This window comes from Saccopteryx bilineata, chromosome X (genome assembly GCF_036850765.1).
Source record: "Saccopteryx bilineata isolate mSacBil1 chromosome X, mSacBil1_pri_phased_curated, whole genome shotgun sequence".
NCBI classification, from domain to species: domain Eukaryota; kingdom Metazoa; phylum Chordata; class Mammalia; order Chiroptera; family Emballonuridae; genus Saccopteryx; species Saccopteryx bilineata.
The window spans coordinates 41,025,496-41,050,348 of NC_089502.1; the positions used below are offsets into that span (position 1 = coordinate 41,025,496).

The 24,853-nt window shown below is 39.2% G+C and overlaps 1 protein-coding gene and 1 pseudogene across 10 annotated transcripts in view; both read left to right on the forward strand.

The window, feature by feature from the left end:
- The first annotated feature begins 3,090 nt into the window (after positions 1–3,090).
- Positions 3,091–24,853, forward strand: part of ACSL4 (acyl-CoA synthetase long chain family member 4) — a 105,932-nt gene continuing 84,169 nt past the window's right edge. For 5 of the 10 annotated variants that reach the window (XM_066248672.1, XM_066248674.1, XM_066248666.1 and 2 more), the window contains exon 1: positions 3,648–3,786. The gene's annotated coding sequence lies outside the window, so the exon portion shown is untranslated. Of the gene's footprint in view, positions 3,148–3,561; positions 3,787–13,943; positions 13,963–24,853 lie in introns of those variants that run through there. The other 5 variants (XM_066248667.1, XM_066248676.1, XM_066248675.1 and 2 more) reach the window with 4 other exon arrangements.
- Positions 10,854–10,966, forward strand: LOC136318010 (small nucleolar RNA SNORA28; annotated as a pseudogene).

Genomic DNA, 24,853 nt, shown 5'->3' on the forward strand with positions numbered 1-24,853 from the left:
AAAAAAACTTGTAAAATGAACTGGAATAAAAAGAAATGGTTATTTGAAAAGATAATATAATCATTTCTCAAAAAAGAATACTTAGCCTGACTACGTGGTGGCACAGTGGATAGAGTGTTGGACTGGGATGCAGAGGACCCAGGTTTGAGACCCTGAGGTTGCCGGCTTGAGAGCGGGCTCATCTGGCTTGAGCGCAGGGTTGCTGGCTTGAGCATGGGATAATAGATACGATCCCATGGACCCTGGCTTGAGCCCAAGGGTTGCTGGCTTGAGCAAGGGGTCACTTGCTCTGCTGCACCCCCACCCGCCCTGTCAAGGCACAAATTAGAAAGCAATCAATGAACAACTAAGGAGCCACAACAAATTGATGCTTCTCATCTTTCTCCCTTCTTGCCTGTCTGTCCCTCTTTCTGTCTCTGTGGCAAAAAAAAAAAAAAAAAAAAAAAAAAAAAAAAAAAAAAAAGAAGAAGAAGATTTAGCTCTAACTGCTATGTGTTTGACCACCTTTTAAAAGCGTAGCTTGGGTTATTATTTATGCTCACAGTGAGATCATTTTCTGTCAAGGTTTCTGATTTCACCAGTTGTTTCAGTCACGCCACTGAAGCCTGGTTATTGGGTCTAAAAAAGTAAAGTCTTTTTAATGGCAAAATATAACAGGACTATGCAAATATTATTATAAATTCCTGCTGCTTGTAATTTCCTCCACAGGAGGAAATTATTATTTTATAAACCCATAAAATATGGTTAACATGCAAAGGTTTGTTCCTCAGTCAGTGTAGAACTGTTGTTTTCTGTCCTTCCATAAATAACTAATGCCAGGAGCAGCTTGGCTATCTGTTTCAGCTTCTTATTACAGGAGAGTAAAAGGGGCAAGGCCCTAAATATCAGTGCCTACTAACAGAGCTGTCCTGTTCAATTTTGTCTGGTTTAATACAATTTAATTTTCATGCTTTCAGTACTTTTTATGTTGTATCTTGAATCTGCAATTGCACTGTACAACTTTCTAGCTCTTTTCAATTTCCATGTTTTTCTGTTCTGTTTCTAATTGGATTTGTGGTTCTGTGGAAGACTTATTACTGAGGAAGCCTAAGGTAGTGGCTAGCACCCTGGTCTAGAAGTTGTCGTCATAAATGTGGTAGGAAATCCAGGTTTTGATATTAGGTGTGTGACTAGAGAAGTCATTTGACCTGCATTACATTCTCCATCTGTAAAATAAATAATCCCCTGTCTCCCTAACTAGTAAACAATGGTGCAAATGTTCTTTCTAAAATGTCAGACAGCTGGCAGGGGGAACAGGGGGAATGTTTTGCTCCTGGGTAGTAGTTCTGGAGGGTTTCTGATGACAAGACATTAAATAAAATGTGTTTTGATCCTGAAAATGGAAAAAGGAAAAGTTAGAAATAGTGTGGATAGAGTTGTTTTCCTTTTTAGAGATGGAGCTCCTCTTTCCCCTACATGCAGGGTGTGATTAACTGTAGAGGAAGAGGTGAGTTATGGTAGCTGATAAAAAGTCAGAATTGTCAGCATTAATGACTAGCTAAAGTATATAATAAAGATCTTGAAAATGCAAGTCGTTTCTTGGCTTGCTAAATCTATCTCTAGTGTACACACATGTATATATTATACATAGGTATGTATGTACAGAGACATACAAACAAAAACTGGGAGTTTAGGCTCTTTCCTTGATACCTTGTAGACTTGGAGGAGTTGCAGCAAGCTGAGTACTCAGCGTTCAGAGGAAATTACCTAATTGAAAAGGTCTGGGCCAAGTGACTGATAGTAAAGGAAACTGATGAAAGCACTCTTTAGTTAGAAGTTCTTTTTCATCTCAGTCCAAAAGATTGATGTGTTACACTGGGTCTGCACTGTGTCTGTGTTTTAAATCCACAACTAGACACTAAATTCATTGAGGGCAGGGATCATTGTTTCTTTTATTTCATTTGTGTTAACGTGACTATAGGTGGCAGTACTCTCTGTACTCGGTAAGCCCTCACTTAAACTTCATCAATTATAAGTTCTGCAGCAAAATGAAGTATAGAAACCAATTTTACCTAGGGTAATTGATATAAACAAGAATGAGGTTCCTACAGCATCTCGTCAAGTTCAAAGATAGGACTTGAACAAACCACGTTATCTGAGAATCTACTATACACTATAGGTACCTAGTGAATATATAGCTGACAAATGATTACTTGTTTCTGATGTTACAAGATGTCGTAAAATAAACATGGCAATTAAACTTGTTGTTTGAAGTCCTGATCTTTGTAGGTCAAACGAAAAAAAGGAAGTTAGGGGACTGCCCTAGCAATAATTATAGGTATGTTATAAGAGAGTGGGTGGGCCTGTTGAAAATTGGGTGAGTGATCCCACTTCAGAGTAGTAACATACAAAAACTAGAGCTCCGTGCTCTCTAATTGTGAGCCTCCAACCACCTATATAGTGTTACCTGGAATGCTTATTAAAAATTCAAATCTCTCAGCCCCACTCAGATCTGAATTACAATACTTGGGGGTTGTAGCTCCAGGCTCCCAATTTTAACAAGCACCCCAAATGATTCAGATGCAAACTAAAGTTTTAAAACTACTGTAGTCCATAATCTGAGGTGGTGAGACACATCCGCACATCGTTACCTCCGGTAATTCTATGGGAAAACGAAATACAGCAAGTGAAGTGAAATGTCCATTACTACCAGAAAGAGGAAGCTAGTCCTTCATTATGCATCAGGGAACTGGAAGAGTACTAGCGCTTTATTTGCTTGTTTATTGGTGATATATTCTTGGTAGTTCGTTGTGGCTCATTTGCACTTTCGGTCTGTCTCTTTTGAAGGTCGGAGACAGTTTGCTGGAATTTTATTTTTAACAGCAATTTCTTGAATCTCTTGGGAATAGTATTTGTAGGACTGGCTCATAAGCAACGATCACGTCAAGTGAGATGTCACAGCGCTGCAGTGACATTTCCTTATCAGTCGTGGGCTCTCTTGCTGTTACACCATTGTGGAAATGGAAGGCATAAAGTGAAAAATCTGTTTCCTTTCGATATTTCATTAGCGGAAGGGAGCGGGGGTCTTAACTCAGTCAGGGTCGAGATAATGGGAAGATAGAGTCATTAGGTCAGGCTTGGAGAAGCAAGGTGTCTTTAATCAGATCGGTAAGATCTCTCTCCAAAGGAAGGGCAGTGATGTACAAAAATGAATTCTCTTTAAAGGGCAGCTGGAAAATGACCTGAGGGGAACTTTCCTCCTGGGCAGCCAGCACGGGTGCAGGCCTGGCCGGGCTTCGCACCTCGCTGAAATTAAAGCCGCGCAGACCCTGAAAACACTGGATCGCGCCGCCCGCCAGCCCAGCAGAAAGTGCCGGGAAGCGGGACGCATCCCCTGCGGCGAGCCGGCTGGGCGCCGTTAGCCAGCGCGGCCCCGCCGCAGCACCCCTCCCGCGCCGCTCGGAGCCCGCCCGGCGCCGCCCCCTCGGCTGACGTCCCGGGCCCGCGGAGGCGGGCGCGTGGGTGGGCCGAGCCGTGGGCCGCCCGCGATTCGGCCGGCTCGGCCACACCACCGCGCGCCGCGGCTCCGCCCGCCCCTCCGGGCGCGTCTGTTCCGGGCTCGAGCCGCGCCGCTGCTCGCTCCGCCCCCGCCGCTCGTTGGGGTGCGCGCGCCGCTGCGGCTTTTTCTCCGGCCTCGTCGGCGCGCCCCTCTTCGCCACTGAGCTAGCGGACACGCGGCTCCCTTCCGCCAGCTTCCCGGGGGCCAGGCGCCGGCCGGCTGCGAGGACGCCGTGGGCACCGCCTCCGGTGAGTATTCGGGCCCGGCTCCCGCGGCGCCGTCATCCCACACCTGAGCCCGCAGGCGGTTCAGACAGCGTCCCGGTTCCCGGAATGGGCTTGCTTGCTTCTTGATCCCGAGCGATCTACCCGGCCGTCTCTTCTGGCGCCGGGAAGATCCCCGAGATCTCTACATCTGCATCTTCCCCTTTACTGAAGTCTGGGGTCCTGGAGACCCTAGCCTGACTCCTGCGCCGCTTACTGCCCCCGGAGAGCCAGAAGCATCTTCCTGATCGGAGTACTACCCTTTGCCAGGACCTTTTCTCAAAGAGCTTGCCAGGCTCCCAACGACCTTTAAGGTGCCCCTAGACCTCAACTCCATTTTGTACCCTCTGGCTCGCTCCGTATCCCGGGGTAAGCGGGTCTCTCTGAGGCATCCGCCCTTCAAATGTGAGGGATAACTCGGGCTTTCGGTATCTTCTTAGCTTCCGTATCTTTACGTATGTTAGGAAACAGCTGGATTTTAGCAGAAGCATGTTCTTATTTTTCCCTGTTCTTCCTATCTATCTATATCCATGTCCTCAGTGCGCGGTGTATATTTAGCATTAGCTTCATTCACTTCCTCTTCCTCTCATTTCACTGCCTTACAGAAAGAACTGTGGCTGATGTCTATAGCACATAGAAAAATTGAGGAGAATATGATTCATTGCCTAACCCCCATCAAGGGGTTACATATTTCAATTAAGACGTCATTTCTCCTCTCCGCTCCAGCATCTATCTCCTCCTTCAAAGGCATTTTTTTCACCCTCTTGTAATGAATTTGTTCTACTCACTCTTTGACCTTAAAAAAGTCAGTCATCAGTGCGGTGAGGTGCAGAACAAGGGCAAAATGGCATTTAAATGAATCCCTTTGAAAAAGTAAGCAGTCTGCTTTATGGTTTAATCAGCTATTTCCCGGTAGTTGCTTGTTACTTTGGTTTTTCTTTTATTTTGCCGCTAACAAATAGTTTTTAACTGTTCTTGATACACAACGCTACATGCAAGTGGAGATTCGTTAACAGTGCGTCGATGAGATATCGGTCAAGATTTTAATAGTGAAAACCTCCTTGAATTGTAAAATAGTTCATGTTTTTCATTGAAGCTGCGATAGTGTAAGAATTAACACTCTCAGTGCCATTTAGTTGGAGGATGAACCATTAAACTGGTGGCATAGTACTTGCACCATAGAATAAAGTACCTTATTGTTGTGCTGGGAGAAGTAATTTGACACCTAAAGGTCTACGGAAGGTGTAATGCGACAACGAAAAGCTTGAGTAAAATCAAGTCGTCCCCCCCCCACCCCCCGCCCGTTAGAAACCCTATTTAAAAAATAAGCGATTTATCTTAACATTTTTGTTTTGGGTCAGGGTAGATGGGTGGAGAAAGGAGAGTCTTGCCCAGTTCAATGAGAAATGAATTGGGATGCCGGAGAGGCTGAGGGTTCAGTTCCAGCTAGCTAATTTTATAACCAGAACAACTCACTTTACCTCTCTTAGTTTTTTGCATCTGTGAAAGCGTCTTGATGATTGACAGAATGACCCATAAGTTCCACCAATTTGAATTCTTTGTTCTTATACTGAAAAAATGGTTTTTTATGTATCTGTCTGATACAATTTGTGTCAAGGTTGTGCCACACATACCAGCTGTAGTTGTTTAGAATGTTTGCTTTTTCCTCAAAGATTTGCATATACTAGTTCCAATTTATATATACATAATTCTTAATTCATCCTTATCAAATAGTTATACTATATGTAGAAGTCTCTAAATTGGGAAGCATTTTATAAAAGTCAGGTATTGCTAATTTATGTTTGTAAGTAAAATATCTACATACCACACACTTTTTAAAAAAATGTCCATGGCTTTTAGAAATTTGTAAGGTAATGTGTAGTTACTCCCTTGTAACTATGATTGACTAAGAACTTTGAAAGAATATGCAGGCATCTCATTCATTCATTATTTGTTCATTTAATTTCTCTTCTTCCTTCTTCTGTCACTTATTTTGTGCCAGGCCACCAGCGTATGACTTAAGACAAGCCCTACCCTAAGAGTTTAGCCTGGGATGGTAGTGATAGTACTGGGGATTGTGGAGAGATAGCTGTTTGGGCACTTTATTTTTATTAACAATAACAGTCAAATCATGGACATGAATTCCTGAGTATATTGAAGCTCTACTGGGAAGGAAGAGGGGGTGATTGTACTAACTGTACCCTGTAAACTCTTCTTGGCATTCCTTTTTTTTCTTCCTTAACTTTATTTTTTTTTTAATTTTTCTGAAGCTGGAAACGGGACGCAGTCAGACAGACTCCCGCATGCGCCCTACCGGGATCCACCCGGCACGCCCACCAGGGGGCGATGCTCTGCCCACCAGGGGGCAAGGCTCTGCCCACCAGGGGGCAATGCTCTGCCCCTCCGGGGCGTCGCTCTGTTGTGACCAGAGCCACTCTAGCACCTGAGGCAGAGGCCATGGAGCCATCCCCAGCGCCCGGGCCATCTTTGCTCCAATGGAGCCTTGGGTGCGGGAGAGGAAGAGAGAGACAGAGGAAGGAGAGGGGGAGGGGTGGAGAAGCAGATGGACGCTTCTCCTTTGTGCCCTGGCTAGGAATCGAACCCGGGACTTCCGCATGCCAGGCCGACGCTCCACCACTGAGCCAACCAGCCAGGGCTCTTCCTTAACTTTAAATTGCTGAGAGTTTAGCAAAAGTAAAAGTGTTTGGTGTTTTTTTTCCCCCACTCCTAACACTGGCTAATCTTTTATACTCTGTTTCTTTCTCTTTTAACTGTTTCTTTTGAGATAGTTGTAGGTTCTCAATCAGTGGTTCCAAAAGAATGAACTTTACCTAGTTTTCCCCAATGGTAACATCTTGCATGACTGTGGTATAGTATAACAGCGAGGAAATTGAAATAGATACAATGCATCCACCCGATTCAGAGATCATGTTTTACATACACCATCTGTGTGCGTATTTAGTTCTATGCAGTGTTATCACATGATTCAATTCGTGTAACCACCACCACCACAGTCAAGATCCAGAACTGTCCCATCATCATTTTGTAGCCATAGCCACTCCCTTCCTGCATCCCTGAGCCCTGGCAATCTTTTTTCCATGCCTATACTTTTGCCATGTCAAGAATGCTGTATAAATGGCATCAGAAAGTATGGAAGTTTTTGAGATTGGCTCCTTTTTTTCTCACTCAGCATGATTTCCTGGAGATAATGCAGGGAACTTATCATGTATTGATAGTTCCTTTTCATTGTTGAATCATAGTCCATGGTGTTGAATGTACTAGTTTGTTTAAACATTCACCCTTTGAAGGACATCTGGCTGTTTCCTGTTTTTATTTTTAAACCTGTTATGAATAAAACTCCCTGTACCGGTTTTTACATGAACATAGATTTCCATTTCTTGGGACAGATGCCTAAGAATACAGTGTTGGCTGTATGTTAGCTGCACGTTTAGTTTTATGAAGAACTGCCAGACTGTTTGCCAGAGTGGCTTATCATTTTGCAGTACCATCAGCAATGTATGGATACTCCTCATGCATTTGGTAGTAGAACTATTTTTTTTTATTATTTTAGCCACTCTGATAGGTGTCTAAGGATATGTTGTCATAGTTTTAGTTTGCATTTCCCTTAGGGCTAATGATGTTGAACATCTTTCATGTGCTCATTTGCCATCTCTGTATCCTCTTTAGAGAAATGTATGGTCATATCTTTTTGTTCATTCTCCAGTTGGATTTTTTTTTTTTTTTTTACTGTTGAGTTCTAAGAGTTCTTTATATATTCTAAATACTAGTTCTTTGTTGTATATGTGGTTTGCAGATATAGTCTTCCAGTCTGGAGCTTGGTTTTTTCATCCACTTCACAGGGGGTTTTTCAGAACAACAAAAAAATTGTTTTTGATGAGTCCCAGTTTATCCATTTTTCCTTTTTATCTATCAGCCTTTGGTGTCAACAGGTCTTCCTGTTAATTTCTTCCTTGCTGTTCCTGTATAGCATTCAGTATTTCTGTAAGTAATGTGAACATACTTTCTTTCACAGTCCTGGAGTTCAAGTGTATCCTGTGAACAAGTGTTCTTTATCGCTTAGAATGTGAAGACCTACTCACTCATGCTCTTGCCATATTAAAATGGCTGCTTCCTTTTGTGCCTTAAAAATATAATTTCTGCCTTACCAGGCTTTCAAGTAAAATGTTAAAATTAATATTATAAATTAAATAGGCACACGATATGCCAAGGGGATTTTTGGTTTCACTTTCTAAATTAAAAATATTTTGGCAAAACTGTACATTTCTTTTTTACAAAGGTTTCTGGTAAATCAAAAAAAATTTGTGTTCTCAATTAAGTATACTTTGGAAATTTACTTCTGCATATTCAGTAGTGAAGTTATGAATCATGACCATGTACTTTAGTAGGCTTTTTAGTACTCTATCGATTATCAGAATAATGAATACAAGACTATTGAATTTGTGTGTCTAGACTGTGTTTTCCTTTTATAGTAGTTACTTACTGTTCATCTTAATTACATTTCAAAATAAACATCAGTTTTAAGGTGACTAGCAAGTTTATATTTTGAAAAATGTATGTGCTCATATTATGAGAAGAACTTATAGGAGAAGGTTAGTAATTAACTTTGAGATGATTTATTTCTGTAAGTTGGTACTGAAATGATTACTTATCCCTTCTGTGTCACCATATTTGTTCAAATAAATGTACAGCTAAGGTAGTAGATTACTATATATTTGAAAAAGATCAATAATTGGTATAATGCAGGGACCAGCAAAGTACTGCCAATGGCTAAGTCCTGCCCACCGCCTGTTTATAAAACAAAAGAAAACAAAAATACACAAACACACTTCTGTTGTAAGACAGCCACCTTATTTCATTTCTGTATTGCCTGGCTGTATTCAAAATCCAATGTTAGAGTTGAAACAGACAATTTAAGGACCTAAAAGCCTATTTAATCCCTGGAGCTTTACAGAAGAAATTTGACTAGAGGCAAAACAACATTATAAATCATTGAGTCTTTATGTTACAAAAGAAATTATTTTTAATAATTTTTTTTGTTTGTTTTTTGTTTTTTTTTATTTCTCTGAAGCTGGAAACGGGGAGAGACAGTCAGACAGACTCCCACATACGCCCGACCAGGATCCACCCAGCAAGCCCACCAGGGGGCGACGCTCTGCCCACCAGGGGGCGATGCTCTGCCCCTCCGGGGCGTTGCTCTGTTGCGACCAGAGCCACTCCAGTGCCTGGGGCAGAGGCCACGGAGCCATCCCCAGCGCCCGGGCCATCTTTGCTCCAATGGAGCCTTGGCTGCGGGAGGGGAAGAGAGAGACAGAGAGGAAGGAGAGGGGGAGGGGTGGAGAAGCAGATGGGCGCTTCTCCTGTGTGCCCTGGCCGGGAATCAAACCCGGGACTTCTGCACGCCAGGCCGACGCTCTACCACTGAGCCAACCGGCCAGGGCTTTAATAATTTTTTTTGTAGCGTTCATTTTATTGATTTTAGAGAGAGCAAGAGAGAGACAAGAACATCCATCTGTTCCTGTATGTGCCCTCACTGGGGATTGAACCAGCAACATCTGTGCTTTGGGACGATGCTCCAACCAACTGAGCTTTTCAGCCAGGGCTGATATAAAGGAAACTGAACAAAATTTTTGCCTTGACGTTTTAGTTATATTTCTATGGGAAATTGTGGTTGGGAAGAGTATATTCATTTTCTTTACTAAGTCCACAGGGCACTGTCCTCTAGGAGCAGCATTAAGGAATGGATGGAGAGGGTTAACTTTGTTGTCAGATGCAGGCTATTTCCCTGTGAATGTAAATGTTCAGGTATAGCAACTAATGAGAGTCAGAAAGAGGCCTGTGTGGTCCTTTGGTGATTTGGTTCTTGCCAGAGTGGAAAGGAGAGCAGGAGTGGCAGTGTTGTTAGTCCCTCTCCGAGAACTGCTGTGGGCTTTTTAAATAGATAGTAGTTTGAGCCTATCAAGCAGATCTTAGACTGTTGGTTTATTTATTTATTTATTTTGACATAGCTTTGTTTTATAAGTTAGAAGTGGACACTTTAGTTCTTGTAAATGCCCTATGTGTGATGTAGAAAGTGGAAATTGAGTTAGGACATTTGGCCATACATTTGGAAAGAAATTAATTTCCACTTCACATCATACACAAAAATAAAATAAGGATATATTTTAAAAAAAATCTAAGCATATATTTTAAAAAGTCTGGACAACCATAACAAAATTAAAAAGGCAAAACACAGGCTGGAGAAAATGGCTTCTACATAGGCAGTAGAATATTTAATTGACTTCCACTGAACCACTCACCACATTAAATGATGCTCTTTATTTCCTTTGTAAAATAAACTGTGCAGCGAACACTTGCTTTTAGTAAGCTGGTCTCCAGTATGCCAATATGCTTGTGTACTCATCGATAGACCAGATGCTTTTATCGCTGAGCCTATATATGCTGGTTGTTCTTGTTTTTGTAAATATATAATTTATTTCTATATTTTTTAATGGTAAAATATGGAAGAATTGAAGTTCTTACTGAAATTGTATGGATGAAGTGAAATGACGTCTGGGATTTGCCTCAATTGATATTAGGAGTGGTGGAGGTGTGGAGTGTGTAGAGATAGAAAAGAAATAAAGTATAGCACATGTGAATAATTTTTGATGTTGGGTGATAGTTATATTAAATTCATTCTTTTTACATGCAAAATTGAGTGTTTTGGAAAGAGTTGGTGAAAGCAAGTTATTGTCTAATTAGGGTAAGACAATAAAGGATTTGTATAGATTAAATATAAAAATCTAAAAAGGTTCTTCACTTGGTGCCTTGCAAATGTCTTTTAAGTTCTTTGACAGTCTATGTTATCTAAGAATACTGTGTAAATTTCTTTATACTCAGTGGCCCTGGAGTTAAAGAAAAAAGTTTTGGCCTCTTGGCGTTATATCAAAAGTTTTATGAATGAGTGTACATTTCACTACTGATAAAATGAAATGTTTGTTATATGCATTTTTATTATTCACCTTAACTGACCTGTTCAATTAATCAACTGTTCCAAATAACATTACATTAAAAGGCTTCTACTTTAGAGCTTGCTATAACAACAAAGTCTAGTCTATTCCAGTACTCTCTTATGTGTGAGTCAAGCCATTATATAGACTTAGACAATTAAGAAAAAAAGGCTTCTACTTTATATCCATAATATGTAAAGAGCTCCTTCAAAGTAATAAGAAAAAAAGACACCCATTATAAAAAGTGACAGAGGTTATGAACTGGCATTTCCCAGGAAAAAAAAAAGAATAAAAAAGAAAGGATGCTCAAATTCACTCTAGTAATTAAGAAAAGAAAAACAATTGTTAAAGAACAAAATTCAACCCAGTAAATTTGAAGCTGTGATTGGCTTTATTAAGCAATTTATGACTCAGGCAGCATCCCTTCTAGCAACTGGCAGAGTGTTCCAAGGGATTGCAAAAAGTGGAAAGTTTTTATAGGAAGAAAGGTGTGGCAGGAAAAGAAAAGAAATGATTATTTTTCTTGGGGGGAGGGGATGGCAGAGATTTTATCTCACAGATTACCTCGATGATATTGATCAGGAAATTTCAGATTTATTGGTATGAATTTCCACTCTTGGAATAGTAGGTTGAAACTGCAATTAGGGTAGGTATTAAGTTTTGATTTGGTGATGAGACTTCGCAGAAATGACTATTTTGGGTGCTTTTTTCCTTTTTTTAAAACACCATTTTCACCAAATACATTGGCAAACACTATAATACCCATTTTTAGAAAGAACTGGGTAGTGTCATTCACTGTTAAGGAGAGCAATTTTTTTTTATTTTTTAAATTTATTGATTTTTAGATAGATGAGACAGAGAGAGAGAGGAAAAATGGAAAACATCAACTTACAGTAGCTGCTTCCCATATGTGCCTTGACCAGGCAAGCCCAGGGTTTCAAACTGGCAACCTCAGTATTCCAGGTTGACGCTTTATCCACTGCGCCACCACAGGTCAAGCCGGAGAGCAATTTTTAAAAAACGTTTTGATAAAGAATACCAGAACCCTTTCATTTTTTAAATGAACATGTATTTTGACCCAGCAATTGTTAGGAAACTATTATAGGGAAGTATCTGAACATGTGTATAAAGGTGTGTGTGTGTGTGTGTGTGTGTATGTATATGTGTGTGTGTGTATGTATATATATAACTTTACTGTAGTGAAGGAGGTCATAATAGTGAAAATTTGGAAGTGACCTAAATGTTCATCAGTAGCGGAGTGATTTCAATAATACTCTGTTCTGTGGAACACCATAGAGCTTTTAGAGTAAAGAAACCCTTTGGAATTATATAAACTGGCCTAAGAGTTCTAAAGCATTGTTAAAGGGGTGATGAGGATTGGGGGAGAGAGTGACAAAACAGTCCATATACCTTTATTCCACTTATAAAAAACAAAACAAAAGACAACCTTCCAATGTTTATGGATAATACAAAAAGGTCTAATGGATACATACCATGGGTAGCTATCTCTAGAGGAAAAGGAGGTGGTGTCAGAGGAAGCCCATTTAAGGGATGCTTTTGCCTTTTTTTTTTTTTTTTTTTGTATTTTTCTGAAGCTGGAAACGGGGATAGCCAGTCAGACAGACTCCCGCATGCGCCCGACCGGGATCCACCCGGCACGCCCACCAGGGGGCGACGCTCTGCCCACCAGGGGGCGTCGCTCTGTCGCGACCAGAGCCACTCTAGCACCTGGGGCAGAGGCCAAGGAGCCATCCCCAGCGCCCGGGCTATCTTTGTTCCAGTGGAGCCTCGGCTGCGGATGGGGAAGAGAGAGACAGAGAGGAAGGAGAGGGGGAGGGGTGGCGAAGCAGATGGGAGCTTCTCCTGTGTGCCCTGGCCGGGAATTGAACCTGGGACTTCTGCACGCCAGGCCTACGTTCTACCACTGAGCAAACGGCCAGGGCCTGCTTTTTATCCTATACAATCCCATAGTGTATTTCTGAATTTACCATACATATTAATAATATAAAACATTTACACACTGGAAGGCACTTCCAATGCGATTTCTTCATTATATATTATACAATGACACTACTAAAAATGTAGTGCCTTGTACTTAATGATCACTCAGGTAGTTTTTCAAAATACTTTTCTTCCTTTTTAAAAATCCTATTTGTATTTTCTAAATATTCGAAGTTGAAAACATAAGTTTAAAAAAATAAAAACACTGAATCCCATACCCAGGGAAATCTGTTTTCAGCTTTGAGTGTATATGTGTGTGCACACACGTTTGTTTGCTTGCATGTGTGGACCCTTACATGCCCATAAATACACATGGGCACGCACATGTGCAAACATGCATCCTTCTACAAAATGGGTTCTTACTATACACAATGATTTGTATCTTGCTTCCTTTAATTTGACACTACATTGTGAAAATCTTTCAGGATTAGGAACTCTGAATAAGGGAAAAATACATGTTTGTGGGAAAAGAACAACATAGTGCTGTGTAAATAAAATGTTCTAATTCAAATAACTGGTTTCTAGAACAAACTATATAATCTTTAAAAAAAAATGAAGGTCACCAAAAGTAAATAACCAAGGAACTTTTAATTCCTTGCTGTGAGTCAGTTCAGTCTCATTTGAATTTAACTATGAACATGTTATTTAAATTGTAGTTATTGGTTATAATGAGTAAGTACAATGTATCAGTATTAAAATGTTGTTTGGGGGAGTCTACCTGGCAGCCATGTTTGGAGCTAATGCTTGAGTATCAAGTACCAAGCAAGCTATCCTCAGTTCCTGAGGCCACGCTCCTACTAATAGAGCCACTGGCTGCTGGAGAAGAGGAAGAGGAGGAGGGGGGAAGTAGGTGGTCGCTTCTCCTGTGTGCCCTGCCCAGGAATCGAACCTGGCACGTCCATATACCAGGCCCATGCTCTATCCACGGAGCCATCGGCCAGGGCCTAAATGAAGATTTTTTTTAAAAGGTTTTTTTTTTTTTAAAGATTTTATTTATGCATTTTAGAGAGGAGGGAAAGAGAGAAAGCAATAGAGAAGGAGGGAGGAGCAGAAAGCATCAATTCCTGTTTGTGCCTGGATCAGGCAAGCCCAGGATTTCGAACCAGCAACCTTAGCGTTCCAGGTGGATACTTTCTCCACTGTGCAACCACAGGTCAGGCATAAATGAAGATTTTAAAACTGAGCTGTAACAGTTTTTCGGGTTCAAGAAAAAGCAGCTTCTCTAAATCTTGTTAAAGGTTTGGGCCTACTTGTATTTTTTTATAACTTAAGAAAGTAAAGAGAATCTAGGTATCTATAGCAACATGAATCTTTGTGGTATTTCAGGCTATAGCATATACTATTGGATATTAAGAGAACTGTGTTGGAGAACCTGGTTTGATTTGGGCAAGTGTGTATGTATTCTGCTTTCATGTCAAATAGAAATGTTTATTCAGGACATCCGCTGGAGACTCGGTATAAAATCTTCAGATTTATACTGTGGGTGTTAAGGGTGAATTATCTTACTTTACACTTAAGATTTTTTGATGCTTTAATCCTTTTCCATGGATTCAACAGTGGTGTCAATGTGAAGGCTGGTGTGGTTGCTGGTGTTTTTGTTACAGCGGTTGAAAGGGCATCTCTGGTCTCCAGGGCTGTGCTGCTTGGCCTTTTTTGGAGTTGACTTCACAGCATGAGGATTTTTCTCTTGTAGTTACTATCGAATTAGCAGATTTTACAGGGAGTGAAGAAGGAGGTTCCCCCTTTCTCCCTTGATTGATGAGAGGAGCATATGAGATTAGACTATCAGAGAGATGTGGTAAACATTAATGGTGGAATCTAGTTGGTTATGCAGTTAATGCAGTGGAAGGCATGGTGAAATACCTGTTTTCTCTGAGGGTGCTCTGTTTATTACCTATGTGCTTAAAGTAGTTTTATACTGTAAGAAAAAGTAATGATAATGTTTGGAAGGATCATTCCCCTGGAGGTACCTGAAGGATGAGTCACCAAAGAAAACCCAGAGATAGGTAGAACCTTTGACACTGAAATGGTGATCAGTCGTGTTCCGAATACAGGTTTCCCTTGCTATCTGAAAGGAGAGCATTTCTATGAAAACTTTTCTAAGGTGAAATTGTGTCTAGTGAAGAAGCAATTGCATCTTGCTAACAGATGCACAGAATAAACCAAGATAAAGCACAGATGCTAACACAGTTCAAAGTTTTGGCAGCTTGATGCTGTGCTGCTGAGTCAAGTTCCCAGGAAGGAGCTGGGTTGGGCCATTCTTGCTGCTGGGGCTGCCTGCTGCCTCTGAAGGACTCACTGCAAAGCACTGAACGCTATTTTTGCACTTTGCCCTTTTTCGTAAAAGCAAAAATCTTTGGATTTCCTTCTGTTGGCAAAACAGGTACTATTGTAGGTCTTCTACAAAAGCAAAAAGTGAATTCTTTAAAAGTGGAGGACATAATAGAGGATTAAATAAAGATGTGGTCCATATATACAATGGAATCCTACTCAGCCATAAGCAATGATGACATCGGATCATTTACGACAACATGGATGGACCTTGATAACATTATACTGAGCGAAATAAGTAAATCAGAAAGTGCTAAGAACTATATGATTCCATACATAGGTGGGACACAAAATTGAGACTCATGAACATAGATAAGAGTGCAGTGGTTACCAGGGGGAGGGGAAGGGAGTAGAGAAAAGGGTGTGGGGGGAGGGGAGGGGCAAAAAGAAAAACAAATATAAGGTGACTGAGGATGAATTGACTTTGGGTGATGGGTATACAACATAATCGAATTTCAAAAATGATCTGGAGATGTTTTCTCTAAATCTATGTACTCTAGTTGACCAATGTCACCCCGTTAAAATTAATTGTCTAAGTAAAATAAAAAAAAAATGGAAAAAGTATGAAAAAAAAAAGTGGAGGACATCTGCATATTAGTCATTTCTTCTGCTTCTCAAATGACCTGAAAGCTGAAAACTTCCCTCGGACCGGAAACGGGAACTTGGTGAATGAGCAAAATGTGGCTTTGAAAGCAGAAGGAGGAATAGAATTAGCATTAATATCTAATGGGATGGATCCAAGTGAAAGATGTTATGTTCCACATAGCCACTGAAGATATTAAGTTTAGAAGTAGCTTAAAAGAATAGTTGAGAAATCTTAACTTTACTGAGACGTAGAACTGGGTAGAATTAGCCATAAACAATTGTCAGATGAATATGTTTCAAACATAGAACAGAAAAAAAACCTCAGAGGTCCTGGTATTCTTCTTATACCTGGGACCACAGCAACCTTCAGGACTTGATAAAGTGCAAGGTTAGTCTAGGATGGTTTAAAGTAGAATATTTCGGATTCTCTCTGTTCCCTTGCCGCTCCCTATGGGAGTAGGTTAGATTTTCTGTAAAGGAGGTAGTTTTCGTAATGTGGAAACTAGAACAGTCAGGATTCAGGCTCACTGCTGGTGAATTATAGCAACCTGTTGATGGGAGTCTATGTAGTGTTTATTCCCCCCAATAGAAAGAAAATGTAAATATAGTTCATTAAATTATAATTATAGATTGCATACCTTTAAGCAAAATGACTGAACTTGGAATGATATTATAAAACTAAAATACCGCACCATCAAATTTTTGGATTCTTTTACCTAGATTTTGTTTTTAGTGTCAAGTCTGAAGGTCAGGATTTTATGAAGTAGATTTTTAGTTTATATACATGTTTATATTAATTTTAATATTCTCTTGACTACCAAGAGATTGTTGAATATGAAAATATTTGTGGAGGTGTAGCTTTGTTTAGAAAATATTCCTCCCCACTACCAATTTACTTCTTTTCAGGTGCTATCCTTTACAGCAGTTTTAGGAGAGATAGCTACAAAATAGAAACTTTCATGGTGAAGCCTCCATCTCCTTTTTTTTATTTCTGGTTTGAAATGGAGTTTCCCCACATCACTTTTAAAGCATTTCTTTTGGGACTGAGTGGGGAGAACTGAATGAGGTGATGGCTCATGACCCCGGGATACCAAATAGTCAGTGCTGGGATACAAAGCCCTGCTAAGCTGTCCTGAATCCTAGCTCCACGGGGTCACCGTGTCACCGCTTTAGCATAAGCGCTCTACAAAGGCGGCACCTCTGGTCCTTGGGATGACATTCCAGTGCTCAGATGGCCCCCCAATTCCTGCCTTATCCCTGTGGTGCCCTGCATGTGGGCCATTGTTCTTTGGTTACATAAAATGGTGTGGCATGATTAGCTTATGGTCACAATGATAACCTTTGGTAAAATGGGAAATTTGTTCCTAATGCAATTTTCAGACAGCTGGTCTTTTTCTCACAGAGCCGCGAACCTAAAGATTACAGTTAATTTTCAAATCTCACTACAGAGATAGATAGTCCGTGCTTACAATCTTGTTTTTAATTCAGCTGAACTGATGAAGATCGTTGACCAGCTCCTACCCTGCCTTTGTTTGGAGGCCCATGTTATTTAGGGCACTTCTGGCAGGAAAGAGGAGAAAGATGCTTAGGCATTCCCCAAGGGGGAGCAGGTGGCAGTGGTCTGTAGCTAGACTGGAGTTGGAGTTTTGAAAACCAGGAATCTCAACTCTAGTTTGTACTTTAGAAACCTATTTTAAACACAAGTTATAGCCTGTGGGGTTCCTTAAGTGTGTAGCAGGCCCTTAAACAGCATCACTTAGTTCAGTGTCATTTCATTATAACATTGTGAGTTGCTGGTGGAACTTAACTCTTATCAATCAGTTTATGATAACAGTGATTTTGCATATGCATGGATTCGCTTCAAGTAGCAGAACCTATCGATGATGTTAAGTGAGGATTTATTGTATATGTAGTGAGAAGCCCTGCAGTGTTGAATGGTATCAGTCTCCAGTGGAAATCTGCAATACTGAGCCAAAACTCTATTTACAGTTCTCAAAGGTGGGGCTGTTGTTATATAGCATACATATGTTGACTTTAATTACTTTAAGGAGATGCAGGCTACTCGCTTTGAAGCAACTCATTATGGTTGAAAGAAGTCTTTTTCAACCTTGCTGATTTCTCTAACTTTGCATCATTCCCAGATAATGTAACACTGAGGTAATTTTATTTGTCCATTCACTTTTAGAAGTCATAACATTTTCTCTCTCATGAGATCATTTCTTTTGCAATGGGAGGACTGATTAGGAACTTGTTTAGGGTGGAGTTTGGTACGTGGCCAGATCTGGGGCCATGTTCTGCTATTGCTACCCCCCCCTTTGTTTTTTAATTTTTCTTGCTTTTAGCGGCACTGCCCCATCGCTGTGAAGGATCAGGCTGTTGCCTGAGCGTGGCACCAGGCACTGACTGAACCAGTCTTTCCCCTCTCTTTTCAGTGCCAGAACCCATAAGATGGGGGTGTTGGAAGTATTTTGATAATACCTTATGGCACTGTCACATAAGCATCAGACCTCGAGATGTATGGCAAAGGACAACTTTTGCTTTCGAAACTTCCTTTGTGTTGTCCTGAGTTATGCTTTTGAAGAAACCAGCAGATTGCCCTATAGACTTCATAGACTTGAGACAGCAAACCAACTTATCTTTTACTGCTGCTCACATTGGTTGCAAATGCTTCCAGGAAGGTTGAATTATAACCTAATTTAAATATTCACAGAAATAACTGCAAATAAATGTCTTAAAGGCAAATTACATTGCAGGTGCATCAGAAGTTAAATGCCTTTGGGATGAATGGACCATATCTACTAGTAAGCAATAGCAACACAGTTGAAACTAGCAAGTTTCTTGGCTGACCTTTGTAGGGGAATAAATACTAAGGCCTTCCTTAAACATGATTGCATTGAGATGGGCAAGACTTCTGCTCTGCTGGGGAGTTTTTAGTACTCTGGTGCTTCTTTAAATCTGTTCTGGAAATTCTTGCTTTGGATCTCATCATTTGCAAAAAAGCCTCATATTGAGACATTTTAAATACTTAAGTAATGAAACCTCCATTGGATGAGTTCCACAGTGGAATTAACCTATTCCAAACTTACACTTGCTGGAGTAGTGTTATAACCAGAAAGCAGTGTTGTTTGTAATAGGTCGGAGGAGCCTACAGTTGAAATTGATCAAGTCGTTTTAGATTTCTGATTGTGTTCTTTAGCTCTGTATACATTTCCTTTCCCCACTATTTGAAGGAAGTTTAAGAAAAATCGTGTTTAGGCAAGCCAGCTGATACTTCAGCAGTAACAGGTATAACTGGATAATCACAGAGGCTAGCTATTATTATTAGCTTTTTAAAAATACATAATTGTCTGTTTGGCATTTTATTATTACAGGGTTGAGGGTTGCCTCATGAGTGACCCTCCTTTCCTATTCTACATACATGTTTGCTCTCTGTGTTAGTATAATGTTCGCTTAAAAATATTATCTATTGAGTAGTAAGCTTCATAAGGACAGGACATAATATATGTTCACAGAATATTTCTTAGACAAATGCATATACTTAACCCTCTCGCTGCCCATTATTTGGGAAACTAGGTTTCAGAAAATATTATAAAGGGGGAAAGGGTTGTTATGGCTATACTTATTTTTAATTCCTTTCCTCAAATAAAAATATGATTATGGTAGTCTTCAGCAATGGTGTTTACAAAACCAAAGAAAATAAAGACAACCATTTGTTTTTTGCTTCAATAAGTCTATGCCCAGTAGGGTAACATCACTTTCATATTTTGGAGAGACCATATTATATAACAGTCTTTACAGCTTTCTATTTTCATGCTAGAAACTCTAGTGACTTACTACCAGAGAAGTTGTACTCTACCATTGCTGATTTGTAGAGATCTCTTAACCAAATGGATTCTTTCTTTTAGATTTTTAAAATGTGATTATAATACATGGCTTATTTTTAAAATGAGTATTTCATTTTTGAATAGTTTTAGATTTACAGCAAATTTGTGAAGATACTTCAGGGACCCTATGTATCTTTACCCAGCACCCTCAATGTTAATATTTTATGTAACAGTGGTGCAGTACTTTTGATTAAACTATAGAATTTATTTAGATTTTCCCAGTTTTTCTACCAAAGTCTTTTTTTTTTCTGTTACAGGATCCAAAATTGTCATGCATGTTTATTTTAGAAAACATATGTAGATAAATAGAAAAAGTGTAATTATACCCAGAAACTACTGCTGAAATTTTTAGTATATATCCTTCCATATTTTTTTCTATAGAGAATATAATTCCATCCCTTCAAAAAAACTATTTGGATTTTCCTAAAAGACAGGTTACAAATGTGTTTATACACTGCTTTTTTTTTGTAATTTACTTTTTTATACTTAATGTGGCATTTATATTTTTTGTGAATATCTTTCCATGTCTTCTGTTTTTTAATGTAGTTATGTAGTTTTTTTTAAAATTTTTTTATTTATTCATTTTTTTTTTTAGAGAGAGGAGAGGGAGAGACAGAGGGAGAGAGAGACAGGAGAGATGGGGGAGGAGCTGGAAGCATCAACTCCCATATGTGCCTTGACCAGGCAAGCCCAGGGTTTCGAACTGGTGACCTCAGCATTTCCAGGTTAATGCTTTATCCACTGCACCACCACAGGTCAGGCAGTTATGTAGTTTTAATCTATTTCCTACCCTTAGACATTTTGTTTACATTTCTTAGCTTATTTAATTTTTTGTTACTTAAGGTCAAACTATGAAGATGTTTTTAACCTTTCACCCCCCCAACATATCTGAAAGTATGATGCACTCTTATCAGTAAAAGTAGCTCATTAAGTCAGTGATTCTAAATATGTGTATATTAGGTTGAACCATTTCAAATTACTGTTTTTTGTATGTAACAGATTTGTGACTATTGGCAGTTTGATATGGTTCAACCTAATAGTTTGGAAACACTTTTCTGGGTTCTGATCTTCTTCCCCACTTCTAAGTCCATTGAGAACCCCTGGCCACACACTCTACTGAGAGTTTCTGAATGTTGGAATGGTGAGCTTATTCTGAAACATGTTGGCCATGAAAAAAATGTTGACACACACCTTCCAGTTGGCTCTGAAAAACAAAACATCCTTAAGACCTATGCCCATGTCAATGATATATGTAGGGGACTATACTCCAGTGAATTTACATCTGCCCATTAGTATATTGAAAGAAGACTTCTGAGCATGCAACCTAAGGTCTAAAAGGTGGACCAGTGGCTGTCTACTGGTTCCATATCTGTATTGGATAACTGGGACGCTGGCACCATCCAGTGGCACCTTACAGAAGATTGGCTGATATTGCTATACTATCCAATATTTCAAGTACTTTCACTTCTTTTCCTTTCTTTTTTGCTCTTCCATGTTCATGGGCTCGCCTTCCCTTTCTCCTCACCTATGCCAATGGCGTTTATGGGTTTCATTTGACCCAGCGAATAATATTCAGGAAGTTATACCAGCCATATGATTTTGCTGAGATATCCTTATTTATATTTTTATTTTTTTATAAATAAATTTTTATTAATATTAATCGGGAGACATCAATAAATCATGGTACATATATTCAAAGAAAACATGTCCAGGTTATCTTGTCATTCAATTATGTTGCATACCCATCACCCAAAGTCAGATTTTGTCACCCTCTATCTAGTTTTCTTTGTGCCCCTCCCCCTCCCCCTTCCCCTCTCCCTCCTTTCCTCCCACGCCCCCCCCCACCCCAGGTAACCACCACACTCTTGTCCATGTCCCTTAGTCTCGTTTTTATGTCCCACCAATGTATGGAATCATGTAGTTCTTGTTTTTTTCTGATTTACTTATTTCACTCTGTATAATGTAATCAAGACCCCACCATTTTGTTGTAAATGATCCGATGTCATCATTTCTTATGGCTGAGTAGTATTCCATAGTGTATATGTGCCACATCTTCTTTATCCAGTCATCTATTGAAGGGCTTTTTGGTTGTTTCCATGTCTTGGCTACTGTGAACAATGCTGCAATGAACATGGGGCTGCATGTGTCTTTACGTATCAATGTTTCTGAGTTTTTGGGGTATATACCCAGTAGAGGGATTGCTGGGTCATAAGGTAGTTCTATTTTCACTTTTTTGAGGAACCACCATACTTTCCTCCATAATGGTTGTACTACTTTACATTCCCACCAACAGTGAATGGGGGTTCCTTTTTCTCCACAGCCTCTCCAACATTTGCTATTACCTGTCTTGTTGATAATAACTAATTTAACAGGTGTGAGGTGGTATCTCATTGCAGTTTTGATTTGCATTTCTATAATAACTAATGAAGATGAGCATCTTTTAATATATCTGTTGACCATTTGTATTTCTTCCTGGGAGAAGTGTCTGTTCATGTCCTCTTCCCATTTTTTTATTGGATTGTTTGTTTTTGTTGTTGAGTTTTATGAGTTCTTTGTATATTTTGGATATTAGGCCCTTATCTGAGCTGTTGTTTGAAAATATTTCCCATTTAGTTGGCTGTTTATTTTGTTGTCAGTTTCTCTTGCTGAGCAAAACTTTTTAGTCTGATGTAGTCCCATTCATTTATCTTTGCTGTCACATCTCTTGCCTTTGGAGTCAAATTCATAAAATGCTGTTTAAAACCCAGGTCCCTAAGTTTAGTACGTGTGTCTTTCTCTCTGTACTTTATTGTTTCAGGTCTTATATTTAGGTCTTTGATCCATTTTGAATTAATTTTAGTACAAGGGGAAAAGCTGTAGTTGAGTTTCATTCTTTTGCATGTGGCTTTCCAGTTTTCCCAACACCATTTGTTGAAGAGGCTTTCTTTGCTCCATTGTGTGTTGTTGGCCCCTTTATTGAAAATTATTTGACCATATATATGTGGTTTTATTTCTGGACCTTCTATTCTGTGCCATTGATCTGAGTGTCTATTTTTCTGCCAATACCATGCTGTTTTGATTGTCGTGGCCCTATAATATAGTTTGAAGTCAAGTATTGTAATGCCCCCAGCTTCATTCTTTTTCCTTAGGATTGCTTTGGCTATTCGGGGTTTTTTTATAGTTCCATATAAATCTGATGATTTTTTGTTCCATTTCTTTAAAAAATGTCATTGGAATTTTGATGGGAATTGCATTAAATTTATAAATTGCTTTGGGTAATATGGCCATTTTGATTATACTTATTCTTCCTATCCAAGAACAAGGAATATTTTTACATCTCATTGTATCTTTTTCAATTTCCCTTAACAATGCTTTGTAGTTTTCATTATATAGGTCCCTTACATTCTTTGTTATGTTTATTCCTACGTATTTTTTTTTTTGTTGCAATCCTGAAGGGGATTATTTTTTTGACTTTGTTCTCAAATGTTTCATTGTTGGCATATAGAAAGGCTGTGGACTTTTGTATGTTAATTTTGTATCCTGCGACCTTACTGTATTGGTTTATTGTTTCTAGTAATCTTTTTGTGGAGTCTTTGGGGTTTTCGATGTATAGGATCATATCATCTGCAAAAAGTGATACCTTTACTTCTTCTTTTCCAATATGGATGCCTTTTATTTCTTTCTCTTGTCTGATTGCTCTGGCCAGAACTTCTAGCACCACATTAAATAAGAGTCTAGAGAGTGGACAACCCTGTCTTGTTCCTGATTTAAGGTGGAAAGTCCTCAGTTTTATGACATTTAATATGATGTTGGCTGATGGTTTATCATATATGGCCTTTGTCGTGTTGAGATATTTTCCTTCCATACCCATTTTGTTGAGTGTCTTAAACATAAAGTTGTGTTATATTTTATTGAATGCCTTTTCTGCATCTATTGATAAGATCATGTGGTTTTTGTTCTTTGTTTTGTTGATATGGTGTATTATGTTAACCGTTCTACATATGTTGAACTGTACTTGAGATTCTGGGATGAATCCCACTTGATCATGATGTGTTATTTTTTTAATATGTTGTTGTATTCGATTTGCTAGTATTTTGTTTAGTATTTTAGCATCTGTATTCATTAGAGATATTGGTCTATAGTTTCCTTTTTTTGTGCCATCCTTGCCAAGTTTTGGTATGAGGGTTATGTTGACCTCATAAAATGTGTTTGGAAGTATTACTTCTTCTTCAATTTTTCGGAAGAGTTTGAGTAGAATAGGAACCAAGTCTTCTTTGAATGTTTGATAGAATTCACTAGTATAACCGTCTGGGCCCGGACTTTTATTTTTGGGGAGGTTTTTAATAGTTTTTTCTATTTCCTCCCTGCTAATTGGTCTGTTTAAGCTTTCTGCTTCTTCATGACTCTGTCTAGGAAGGTTGTATTGTTCAAGGTATTTATCCATTTTTTCTAGATTGTTGAATTTGGTGGCATATAGTTTTTTGTAGTATTCTACAATAATTCTTTGTATATCTATGATGTCTGTGGTGATTTCTCCTCTTTCATTTTGGATTTTGTTTATATGAGTCCTTTCTCTTTTTCTTGATGAGTCTTGCCAAGGGTTTGTCAATTTTGTTGATCTCTTCAAAGAACCAGCTCCTTGCTTTATTAATTTTTTCTATAGTTTTTCTGTTCTCTATTTCATTTATTTCTGCTCTGGTTTTTATTATCTCCTTTCTTGGGCTGGTTTTGGATTGTCTTTGTTCTTTTTCTAGTTTCTTAAGGTGTGAAGTTAAGTGGTTCACTTGGGCTCTCTTTTGTTTGTTCATATAGGCCTGAAGTGATATGAACTTCCCTCTTATCACTGCTTTTGCTGCATCCCATAGATTCTGATATGTCGTATTGTCATTTTCATTTGTCTGTGTATATCTTTTGATCTCTGCACTTAATTCTTCTTTGACCCATTCATTTTTTAAAAGTATATTGTTTAGTTTCCACATTTTTGTGTTTTTTTTTCCCCCTTTTTGCAGTTGAATTCTAGTTTCAAAGCTTTATGATCAGAAAATATGCTTGGTACAATTTGTTTTTCTGAATTTGCTGATGTTATTTTTGTGGCCCAACATATGGTCAATTCTTGAGAATGTTCCATGTACACTAGAGAAAAATGTATACTCTGTCGCTTTGGGATGAAGTGTCCTGTAGATGTCTATCATATCCAGGTCCTCTAGTGTTTCATTTAAGGCCAAAATACCTTTGTTGATTCTCTGTTTGGATGACCAATCTAGA